The 13,525-nt window shown below is 28.2% G+C and overlaps 1 protein-coding gene across 6 annotated transcripts in view; it reads right to left on the reverse strand.

Moving 5' to 3' along the window:
* LOC122507571 overlaps positions 1 to 13,525 on the reverse strand; it is a 190,699-nt gene that overhangs the window by 24,227 nt on the left and 152,947 nt on the right. The window contains exon 6 of one of the 6 annotated variants that reach the window (XM_043620359.1): positions 4,484 to 4,591. The exons of the other annotated variants lie outside the window; for them this stretch is intronic. The gene's annotated coding sequence lies outside the window, so the exon portion shown is untranslated. The remainder of the gene's footprint in view (positions 1 to 4,483; positions 4,592 to 13,525) is intronic. 6 annotated transcript variants of the gene reach the window in all.

Genomic DNA, 13,525 nt, shown 5'->3' on the forward strand with positions numbered 1-13,525 from the left:
TGAAAATGAATAAGATCAATTTTCTCAAAAACGTCACATTTTTTTGTTATCAAATTTTTACTACAAATTTTTTAAATAATTATGAACATTTCTTATAAATTTTAAGCGGGCTAAACCATTCTGTCAATCAAGAGAATTTTTTTTTAAATATTTATTTTTGGAAATTTTCAAATTGTTAACTTGCATTTTCAAAAACAAAATGAATCGTTATAACATTGTTGACGTAAACGTTAACAATTTGAAAATTTGTAAAAATAAATTAAAAAAAAAAATTCTCCTGATTGCCAGAATGGTTTAGCCCGCTTGAAATTCATAGGAAGTGTTCATAATTATTTTAAGAATTTGTAGTAAAAATTTGATAACAAAAAAAGGTGGTGTAAATCCTTTTTTATTCGATTATCGGAAGAGTGATAAATGAAACAATGTTACATTAGTTGTGCAACGTTTCCGTGTCTTGATTTAACACCATCATCAGGCCACTTTATTAAACAATAAAAATTATTTTTTAAATACCTATAAAATTTTACAAATATAAGATTTTTACAAAAAACTAAAATAAATTAAGTTAATACAAAATTAATATCTACCTGTATGATGGTTTGACACCATCATTATTTTTTCATTTTTTTCTATGACATGAAGTTAGTCGACATGCCTGATTTGAAATGGATTTAGTCTACTGTGTGATTCTTAGATAGTTTATGAATTGAAATTATTGTTATAGTCTATTTGGATGCATATAACAAGAAATTTTCAATGAAATACCGAATAAAAATTAATTAATAAGTAGATTTAGCAAAATAATCAGAAAAATCAATAAAAATGAAATTGACCTTTTTAAAACCTGTGTAATAAATTTTTCGTGATAATTTGAAAAATCTTCTATCTAAAGGAATCATAATAGAAACAAAATCAAGCATTGTTGGTTAGTCAAAGAGTATTATAAAGAAAATAAAAATTATTTTCTAAAAAGTGCAAAAATCCCATGTTAATTAAATGGGAAAAGTATTGTTATTTAGGCAAGGTTAAACGGCATCGTAAAAATTTTTTCTAGTTTCTAGAATTGTTTTTAGGTCAAAAAGAATCGATTTTGACGATACCCAAATGAAAATAGAAAACTTGGGAAATAACGGACACCCTAATGCACACTGCAGCGCGCCTTATAATCTTCGCCTGTGTTTTAATGCTCTTTACAGTGACATTTGGAACTAAGCCCCTCTATACACTATACGCAATACCCTAAGATGCTTGATGGAAATGAATTAATGTACTTTTACTGGACTGAGTCCTGTTTTTTCAATATTGACTCCCAGTTTTTCAAACTCTATTTTTCTCCGTGCTCGAGACAAAAAATTCGATATTTCGGATAGTTTTAAAGTCTTCAGTGATTTTTTTTTGCAAAAAATTCTGGAGAAGATAACGAATCCAAATATTATAGTTTCAAAAAAATCGACGGGGTGCTTATGCCCGAAAAAATGAAATCAAAATTTTTTTTGACTTTTTTTCCGGGCAAATTTTGGATTTTTTTTCTATTAATATTGCACTTTAAATTGTTAGATAATCAACTATTATTACCAAAAATATAAACAAAATCTAACTAAATGGATAAAAGTTATTCGTTTTTCAAAAAAAATGTGCTTTAATGTTTAAAGCCCGGTAAAATCCACAATTTCGAAAATTTTTAAAAATCTTTTTTTCCTAAAATCTTCTGTCATAAAACACTATATTTATACCAAGTTTCACAAAAATTGAAAGACCCATGACCAACTTTAATTTTTTTGAGAAAATTTGACCCATGTCGACGTTAGTTATAACAGTTGCAAATCTTGTGATTTTAATGGAAAAAATTAATTTTTAATCCTTAGTTTAGTTAGTAAAGTAAATTTAATTAGTTAGTAAGGACATCTTATTAATAGAAACGAATAAAACACTCGTTTTAATACCTTCATTTATTTTTGGAATTAGGTTATCACATATTTCGTTTTCTTTAACACTAGGTAATTAGATAATTTAAACCAATCTTTGGTATTTAATTACGATTTATAATAACAATTTGAGCTTTATACACGGAGAAACTTTTTCTTCTAATATTAAATATATTTGGTTATCTTTATTCTAAAAGTACGTTAGAATGTGAGGATTTTTCGTGCGTTGTGATAATAATTTCAACATTAATACGAAAATATGATAAGTTCGTTATATATTAAGCAACCTTCGGTGTACAAAAATTACTATCTGCATTAGAAATAGTCTTATTTTTCTTTAGAAAAAAATAAAATGCTAGTTTTTGTTTGTGAAATAATACGGTAATTCTAACCTTTTTTCCACATATAGATAGAATATATAACAGACATTCTAACGTAACATACCAATTTTGGAAGGACTGCGGGCGGACTTAACCGATTTCGCCCGAGCATCACCGAGTCCATCACCTGACGTCGCGAACTAACCCTAATGTTTTCGAAGTTGAAATTCACACGTGTATGAAAGAAAAAAACCTTTTATTAATAAACGTGAATGTCTCCTCATGACAAATTAAATTCAAGAACTGTTCCTCAATATAACATAATTTTTTTCACGACTTTTACTTATTTACATAATTTGATTAGTAAGTTATTTTAAAAAATGCTCTCTCTCGAAGGCACATATTTTTCCACTCGTTTAATATATAAGGACGATTCAGCTGTGTACTTCTAACGAATCGTGCGATCTTTCGGTTTCCGTGACCAATCGTCGTGTCTTTACTAGCGTGTGCGTGTGTGCGTTAATAATATAGGTTAGGTTCTTACGTCGTGTTAAATATATTTACCTACAGTTACAGTGACATACACTAATGCCATCTACCATCAGATCCAAGTATCACTATCGTCTCTATGAGTATCTATAGACAATTAATTTGTTGTGTTTCTTTTTAATTCATGGCTTTCCCAACTTTGCAAAAATTATTATTTTCTTTCTAAAACAACATACTAATTTTCGTTAGTTTCCTTATGAAAAACTGTAAAATATATACTGAATGAGTGTTTTTGATAGTCTCAATAGCAATTTCTATAACCTATGTCGTTTTTCCCTTGAATCTAACCTAACATACTAAAATGTCTCACCAGTTTTAAGAATTAGTGGTATTAAAAGTTTCTCCGTGTAATAGCTAAGAATAATATTATATATAATATAAAACCGATGGTATAGCTCGGTTGGTGGAATCCCGTTGCTTGCGATCGCAGAGGTTAAGCCACTTTGAGTGCGGTTAGTACTTGGATGGGTGACCCTCTGTGAATCGCTACAGTTTCGGTGTTTTTCACTGACCGAGATATATAAAACGGGAGGTTTGACGCCGAGGTTATGTTTGTGCATTTGTGATAGCTATCCAAATGTACATTCATGACTCGACATCAATAAACCGGTTGTACTCGGGAAGTGGGTTTTCTGCAGTTTTCCTCTCCCCTGGCCGAATGTCTAGGCGAATGCGAGTACTCCTAACCTAAGTCGGCTGCAGCCGCAAAAGTAGGGACCCCAAAAGTTTGTGAGTTAGAAAGAGTTTAGTAGTGATGTTGAGGAGATTGTAAAGGCCTGAAAGGGCATACAATGAAATCATACTTTACTTTATTATATAATATATATTTTATAGAATTTTAAGAATAATAAAAAATAAATAAATAATAAAATTTTGTCTGCGAATGTTTAAATAATTAAGGAGTAATTAGAGTAAGAAACTTTATGAGATCAATATAAATCAAATTAAACCGAAAACTAAATTAAAAATGAGCAACAAGCTAAATAATAACAAAAAAACCTATATGCAAGTAGAAATTATTTTTGACTTTTGTATATGAAAGAGCAATTCGAAAAATATTTTTATTAATATTTTTTTTACTTTCGAAAATATGAAAGTGATTTACACGAAAATTTGTAAAATTCTAAATACTTTTAAAGCCATAATATAAAACCATATACTTTAGCAAAAATCCAAACAGTCTCTACTCGATCAAGCACAAATTTGCGTAAACCTATGTGAGTTGAAACAGCCAGTTACAACTCGCCTAGGTGCGAAAAACTGTGCATCGGTTCGAATAATTATTTTTTATTTTAAATTTCGAGACTGACACAAAAACAAAACCATTTCATGAAACTAGGATATCCAGCAGTAATTAAGGTAAATATTAGAATAACAAAAATTTAATATGTGTCGAATAATAAAGTATCAAAATTTCGACCGAAAACTTACTTTTAGCAATTTTTTTGCACACATATTAAATACATCACAAAAATGTTTCTCAGGTGGTCAAGTAAATTTCCATCAAATAGTGAATTAAAAATGTAATAAATTCACGGTTTTCAAAATTTTTCAAAGGTCATAGCTTTTAAGAAATCGGCTTTGTTACAACTCACCTCGGTCTCCCTTACTGACTTGAAAAATATCATTTCGAGAAAAACGAGTTTAAAATTTCCAAATATGGAAATATATTTAAAAAAATGGACTCACCATTAATTTGCGATGTATGCGCCATATAACTGTCTTTGTACATTAATTTGATCTTCATCTTTCGAGCGGCTGTGAGCTGCTTTCAAGTTTCTTGAGCTGCCGTAGTTACTATACAATAAAGAAAAAAATAGGCGATAGGCGCTCTTGAACACCTTTTGCAGATTTTGATTTTTTTACATGAAATAACTTCGAAAAGTGAGAAAGGATTATTTTCATTGGTTCTAAAAAAATTTGAGAAATTCGAATTTTTTATTTTAGTAGATATACAGGGAGCGTTCTGGACCAAGATCCCTGCACCGATATATTACCGACACTTTTAGTCCAGACTCAAACCATGGGGGGTAAGTCCAGAACGCTCCCTGTATATCTACTTATTTTTATATTTGAATTTTTCCAGAAATTATTCTCAAACAATAATTATTGTCTATCATCAGCAAGTCATTTTTCTAAATGTACAGTATATTTAAACCCAGATGTCGTCGTTAATAATTGATAAGAAATGAAAATTAAAACTATTAAAAAATAGGGGAACTAACTCTGCTGGTGATCGAAACTCAGGATCCTATCAATTACCGGTTGATTAAAAAATATTAAAGAAAAACACATTAGAATATTTCTGATAACAAAATAATTGATCTAATTGACACCAGAGATGGAGATTTATTTGTAGGTTATGACGAAAGTTACAATCAAATGACATTTATTAAAGATTAAATACAGTACGCTATTTGACATTTTTAGCTACATGAAAACTGTTTTGAATTTCATGATAGATATTCGAAATGAAAACAAAAGAACAGAAAAATAATGTGAACGGTTAAAAATTAAAAAAAAGTTGAAAGCCTAAAATTATAAGTATAGGGGAGACCGGGTCGTATCCGCTAAGGGGCGCTATAAATAATTGTAATTTATTTAAAATATTGAAATAATTTCGCTCCACAGTCAAGTTATTGTACACTTGGTGTACTGCAAGCTTATAACAAGTTTCATTATTATTCATTCACTATTTTGACACATTTGAAAAGCTAATTTGGAAAGAATGATTTAAAATGGATTATAGAATAAAGTAGTTACAGAAATTCATAGCAAGTATTGACAACAGAAATGTGTTCATTGATGAACCAGCGTGACCAGGTCAGGGTGGTACATCTTTCGACTCTCGGATATGTTTCAATCGTTCAGTGAATGTGCCGTTTGCATGAGTGTAAGTAGCTGCACATATGGATATACATAAATGTGTATGTATATGTGTGACTAGGGGTATAACCCACGTGCCGCGTCATCAACCACCGCGAACTTACGCCGTCATCAAAAGTGAAAGATGCTGGCGTCGCCGAATGTTCCCTTTCTCCGTCTTTTGCACGCGGTGAGAGTAAATGTGACGTCACTACCTTAAAGCTGCTAGACGAAATGAATTGCCACAATTCATTTTATGAACATCTATCTAAACTTTATTTGTCTTGTCATGTGTCAATTTTTTCAAGTCTTGACCATTGAAATATCATGAATCAATTATATATTTAAATTTCTTGAACCTTAAGTTTCATTGAAATGTTATAAATTATGTATATAATTGATAAAGAACATCATAGTCTCCTGATTATATGCAAAATGGCGTACTTCCCTTGTATGACTAATCCAGAAAATATTATTTGTAACAGATCCAAAATTTGTTCTATACATTAATGTTATAATTCCAAAAAAATATTTAATTTTTGTTATTCAGAATTATTCAACTTATCCATCTAAAGTCTCTTATTAAAATATGAATTGAATCTAATATGATTTCATGAAAAAGAAAGCTTGTTCCCAGAAAAAGTTGTCTTTAAAATTATAAAGCTGTAATGCAAATGTTACATTCTTCTTCTTGGGCTATAGCAATAATTGTAAAATTTATTACTGAGATCCGCGAATGTGTTTAATTTAAATAGGGTCATTAGAACCAATCATAGCACTGTTTCCTAACGTTTCCAATCTTCTTATTTTAAATTGGCCAAAACTAGAGTACCTACCTGTACCTTTGCTAGAAACCTTATGTTGTCGAAATATAATTTGATATAATTCAATATGGCCGAAAAAACATTATTTTCGTGAAATATAAATTCCATTACATATAATATCACAGTTTTAAAAATTTCAATTAAACAAAGATGTTGCTTTATAAAAGTTAAAACAAGTATAGAAAATCTTTCACGAGACTATTATTTTTAACAATAATTCATTTAAATCAAACTTTTAAGCAAAATTACTCATTTTTTAAAGTTTCAACTATTCCAAATTTTTTCAACTTCATGTTATATATTTTTACTATTATTTCACGAGAAAATTCTCACATTTTGCAATTCGGTTCAATTAAAAATAACTCACTTCAGGATTAATTTCAATTCTACTTATATTCAATAATAATTTACTCAAATTGAAATTAAAATTATTGCATTTATACTAAATATCGATGTAATTTAAAATTCGATGCTGAAAAAATTATAACAATTTAAATGCGGGCGATCTAAATGCGTCCCGTTACCGCGAGTTCAAATTAAGAAGTTTAAGTCATATTGAGGGCTGAAGCTCGATATCTACTTGTAAATGGATTTATATACACAAAATATTAAGTGACGTAGAACGAAAAATTTAATGGTGATGCTAAAGAAATAGGGGTCAGTGCGGGGCGAGAGCATCTACAAATACCAGACACATATTGAATCTTGTTTCTGGAGGAGAAGCCCTCAGACAGAGGGCAAATTTAAAAAGATTTTAGCTAAACCTTACCGATCGAGTTAATGATGTTAAGCAAGATCAACGGGAACGTTTGAAAAAAATGGCATCTCACCGTCAAAGTATGCAAGAGCTTGAAGAGATTCCTGATAAGTTTAATGTGAAAAAGTAGGTCAAAACTTTTTACTGTACGATTCGTATGAAGATGAAGAATATAATTTAACTTCTGGTAGATTTTTAAATTCAAATTTGACAGCCACAAACAGTAATGTCTGATTTCGAATTTGGCATAATAAATATACAGTTTAAGAAAATATTAGCAATGTTGTCCAACGAGAAAATATTCGAGAAGCATCACTAAGCATGTTCGCTTTAGCATTCGTACCACCGGAAGATGTGCTTACAGTTTTTGAATTGTTCCTGAATCAACTGAATCAACAGCCAGAGGATTTTGCTCCCGTAGTCTGAATTCTGTTATAGTCAAAAGTTTTTGAGTTTTCTGTTCTGATTTTAATCTCAGATTCATAAAATTTTAAAACATGGTTTCAATATAAGGAAAAATATTTTGAAAATTGATCATATGTGTATGAAATTTGTTAAATTTTGTATTCATTATCATTTAAAAAGTTTTCTATAATCAACGATCACAAAAACTACCGAGTCAAAATTTTGAGGCAATTATTTTTAAATTTAATGACATTTTTTGGGAAAATTAAGCGCCATACTTTTAAAACTGACATCGGATTCGTAATCAGCGACCCTGCAAACCCCCGAATAACGAATTTCAAATGAATCCAATGATTTTATGAAAATATCCACCATATTAGATCCGCCATTTTGAATTTTTAAAAACTGACATCGGATTCACAATATTAATCTTCAAATGAAAAACCTAAATTTTTTGCCAGACCACTAAAACGTATATTTTATAAAAAAAAGTATCTTCTTAAAATCAAAAAAAGGAATTTATTAAAAAACCTTAATATTGATTGTTCTGAAAAGCTGGTTTAAAAAAACAAAATCGAGATTTTTTTAGAAAATATTTGTTGCTCAAAGGGTTAAAATTTTTAATTAATTAAGTTTTAATTTAATTAATTATTAAATAATTATTACGTAAATATAAATAAGTTGAAAAAACTAACTATTAATGTTGCAGTTTTTTATTTGACTACTACTTTTACAGTACTAGCTTGTTAGAAGTGAAAAAATAATTTTAAAATTATTAGAAATGACGATTATGCCACTATATCCCAATTTGCATGGATTAAAGTTCATTGTTTTTATTTAATACCAATTTGAATTCTCCTTTATCTCCTTCTTATTTGGTCTATAAACGAGAATAAAAATGTTAACTTATGGACAAGATTAAAATTTTATAAAATTGGACCGTAATTGATATATCTTGTGTGTAACATTGTATGTTTGTTTAGAAAATATATCATTCGCTAATATGTATTATGAGAACTTGAGAGATTAATATGAGTTACTAACAATGAACACGAAGAAGTAGGATCAAATTAAATGGCGCTTTGGATATGATATACATTGTTATGTCGCTATAATATCGCTTACAGTGATATATGTATATATTATAATCTATTAAAATATTTTGATATAATTAAAAAATAGTACTCGACGTCGTTTCCTTGCGAACAGACAACAGATTCTATTTCATAATTATTATCAAAATATTAATTTTCAATAGTTTCAAATTTATTAAAATCGTATAACGTAAATCATAATATTATTTATATAACTGAGAAAAGGATAGAAACATTATCCGTTCTTTTCTATCTCATGTATAGTTTAAGATTTTTATGTGCTTAGGCCCATATTAGAGCTTGTGACATAGTGTTCCTGAAATTACTACACATAATGCTTTAATCCCCATAAAGTTTGCAAATACTTTTTAAACATTTTTTCTATAATAATTTAGTGAAAATTAACGATCACTCCGAGTCAAGGAAAATAACAATAAAAGAAATTCAATTCTTTTTACGTTTTACGACAAAGATGTGCCTATCTTAATTTATAATTTTAATTTTTCTAATTTTCTTTTTTTCATTCTGAAGAGGACAGCTGTGCTGTCGAAACGTAAAAAGAATTGAATTTCTTTTATTTTTATTTTCCTTGACTCGGAGTGATCGTTAATTTTCACTAATTATTAAAATACGACTGAGTGATAGAATCATCTCTACTCTTAATTTTTCTATAAGAAAGCAAATATTAACATGGAATTTTTACTAATAAAATATAATTCAAGAGTAACAAAAAAATTGAACTTATTATTTCAATTTAATATATTTTACACAAAAAAAAAATAAAAGTCTAGAAGAATTACTGAATTTGTTCCACTTTGGAGGATTTGTGTAGAAGTCGAAAATTATTAGACCCGATATTTAAAAAAACAAGGTTACCACTACAGGTCAAGGAATTAGAAAAAAGTCAGAAAATTTTATTAAAGGTATACTGGAAAAAATAAATATATTAATCTTTAAATGTTTAAATTTCTGCCAATTATTGAATTTTGAAAATTTTTTATTTTAATTATAAAATTATTATTTATAAAAATTATTTATAGAATAATTTTGCTTGAAAATTGAAAAAGTAATTGAATTTAAGAAGGTTTTAAATTAGAAATTTTTGACAATCTTATAATTCCTGTAGAAAAATAATAATTAATTTAAATACTTATTTAAAAGAAATGACTGATGTTTGACATAATGTTACATTGTTATAATTGATGATAATCACAAATAAATGTATTAGAAACATTTTCTTGTATATCCAATCATTTTTATAGTGAATTAAAAATGAGGGATTCTAAAATTCTACATTAATTTTTTTGAAATTTGGATCTGAATAATTCAAGTGGTGAAGTTGGTACATTTTGCAGTGGAGTATAGTTCTGGAAAAGTCTAATTAGAATTAGCAAAAATACTGTATAAATTGCCGAACAGATTAGAAATAATTCTGAGATTGATAAGCAGCAAAAATGAATCTGACAGATGGCATCACGTTCTAATGTCATTTAATAATGGTTCAATTTGATACGCAGCAAAACTGAGTTTTCATATTCTGATGAAGTACTGTAAAATTGATAAATCTATATAGATAATGATTAGAATGTGGAATTTAGTTTCATTTTAGTTAATCCTTTTTTAAAAATACATGGCTTCGAACGTGTCTCCTAGTAAGAAGAGGTTTATTAAAATAGATTAAAATGTTTACTTAAGAGATGAAACTGCACTCATTATTTAAATATCATTGGAGTTGCAATTTTTATTTAATTTTAATTAATTTAACTTTATCAATTAAATGAAAATTGAAGAAATTTAAAATAAATTATATTAAACAAGACAAAATTAAATAAAAGGGATCACATGTTGACCGAAAACGCGGAAGCAATGAAGTTGACCACAAAGGGGTCGACGAGGCACTGGTTCCATAATCCATAAAAGTTAATGTTTTCCAGAGATTCATAAATGAATAATAATGATAAATAGTTAATTACACTGCGCAACAGCATTTCAATTTGTTTTATTTTTTGGACCCCATTGGACGATTCTTATAGGTTTTTTGACGCTGAACACAAATCCGTAATCATAACTGCACTAAACTAAACTTCACTAAAAGCTTCTATTCAATAAGGAACTCAACACTAGACTTGTTTTAGATTCTATCTGATAGAGCCTACCGATATTATATCGGTAGGGTTGCCAGATTGGGCTACAAAGCGCGATTTGGGCTATATTTCTTTTATGAAATTGCGCTTTTTTTACTGTTAGGACATTTTTTTAAACACATGAAAATCGAATACAAAAACATTAATATAATGAGAACTTTAAATTGGCGCCTTTTAGTGGACACAACGAATACTATATAACTATAATTATTATAATTATATAACACTATAAAATTTATAGTGCCTATAAATAATTTATAGTGCCTAACCTATGAGGTTCAGAATGAAAACGAGACCACGATAAAATGAGACGGAGAACACAGAGACTGATTTACCGGAAGAAGAATACAGAAATTTAATTGCGATCTATTTAAAAATCACTTTGACCAGTGTAGATCTGTTGCTACGTTTTTTTAAATGTCCTGAACCTTATTCATTTAAAAAACTTAAATATTAAAGTTATTAAATTGAAAATTATTTAAAATAATATATTAAAGTTATTTAATGTATAATGACAAAAATATAATTATTTTAATAACAAAATAAAAAGTTTTAGTATTAATTAAGCATATATGATTTTTTTAAATATATTTATAAATATATAAAATTTTATTATAAAAACTGTATAATATTATATATTTTTGTATAAGTTTATATATATATATATATTTAATATTATATAATTAATAATATTAATAATAATAATATTATATAATTATACTAGGGGGGCTTCGCCCCCCTGCGCGCCAACCCCCTATCTCTATTTTTATATTTATTTTAATTAAAATTTTTATAACTTTAAAATAATGTTTTCTTACACGGAAAAAACTGCATAGTTGGGACAACCATATATATTGAAAAATACGGGATATCCATTTTTAAGTTATCACATCCATTTCTTTAGTTGACACATCCATAGAAAAAAATGAAAAAAAAATTTCCGTGCATATGAATGCATCATAACATACAACCCCCTATCTGTATTTTTTATATTTATTTTACTTTTTATAAATTTCAAATAAGTGTATGACAAAGTACACATGGATTTTGAAGTAATGAAACAAATGTTATTGACCTTTTTTTAACCTATATGTGAAAAATTAGATTATATTTTGACTTATATTTTGACTCTATTTATTTTTAAAGTTATGTTTGCTTTCCCACCTATTATTTTGACCTAATTTTGGCGTTTTTTTACTCCCTCACCTATAACTTTTAAACTAAGTTTGCGGTTATGTTTCCCTCTAAAGGAAAATAAACTTTAATAAAATTTTTAAAAATAGATGTCAGTTTATAACATCTTTTATTGATTTAAACCTACTATTAAATTTTAAGTCAAGCTTCTTTTAACCTATAGGTAAAGAATTTTGTCAAATTTTAATATAAGGTAACGACCTCTTGAAGTATCCTAATTAATTTGCTTTTTTGATAAGTAGGTTAAAAATATGTCAAATTTGACCTAAATTTTGAGGGAAGGTCAGGTCAGAAGGAGTTTTCTCGACAATTTTTACGGTGTAGATAAAAACTGCTCTTAAAATTGACCTAAATTTTAAGGACAGCGGGAATTGTTCATCAATTTTCTCCAGTTAGGTCAAAATCTTTTAAAATTGACCTACATTTTGATTGCACAGGGAATTGTTTGTCAATTTTTTACCTGTAGGTTAAAACTAACCTTAAAATTGACATGAATATTAAGGACAGAGCGATTAGTTTGTCATTTTTTGACCTGCAGGTTGAATCTGCCATTAAAATTGAACTAAATTTTTCGAGCAGACAGAATTATTTGTCAATTTTTGACCTGTAGATTAAAACTGCCCTTAAAATTGACCTACATTTTGAGGTCAGAGAGAATTGTTTGTAAATTTTTGACGTTTAGGTCAAAACTGCCCTTAAAATTGACCTACATTTTGAGGGCAGAGGGAATTACTTGTCAATTTACCTGTAGGTTAAAACTGCCCTTCAAATTGACATAAATTTTAAGGGCAGAGGGATTAGTTTGTCATTTTTTGACCTGTACGTTGAATCAACCTTTAAAATTAACCTAAATTTTTTGAGCAGAGGGAATTGTTTGTGAATTATTGACCTGTAGATTAAAACTGCCTTTAAAATTAACCTAAATTTTTTGAGCAGAGGGAATTGTTTGTCAATTTTTGACCTGTAGATTAAAACTGCCCTTAAAATTGACATACATTTTGAGGTCAGAGAGAATTGTATGTGAATTTTTGACATTTAGGTCAAAACTGACCTTAAAATTGACCTACATTTTGAGGGCAGAAAGAATTGCTTGTCAATTTTTTACCTGTAGGTTAAAACTGCCCTTTAAATTGACATAAATTTTGAGGGCAGAGGGATTAGTTTGTCAATTTTTTACCTGTAGGTTAAATCTACCTTTAAAATTGACCTAAATTTTGAGAGCAGAGTTTGTCAATTTTTTACCTGTAGATTAAAACTGCTCTTAAAATTGACCTAAATTTTGAGGGTAGAGGGAATTGTTTGTCAATTTTTGACCTGTTTATTAAAACTGCCCTTATAATTGACCTACATTTTGAGGGCAGAGCGATAAGTGTGTCAATTTTTGACTTTTAAGTCAAAACTACCCTTAAAATTGACTTAAATTTCGAGGGCATAGTGGTTAGTTTGTC

The sequence above is a fragment of the Leptopilina heterotoma genome, unplaced genomic scaffold, assembly GCF_015476425.1.
Source record: "Leptopilina heterotoma isolate Lh14 unplaced genomic scaffold, ASM1547642v1 Lhet_472, whole genome shotgun sequence".
Taxonomy (NCBI): domain Eukaryota; kingdom Metazoa; phylum Arthropoda; class Insecta; order Hymenoptera; family Figitidae; genus Leptopilina; species Leptopilina heterotoma.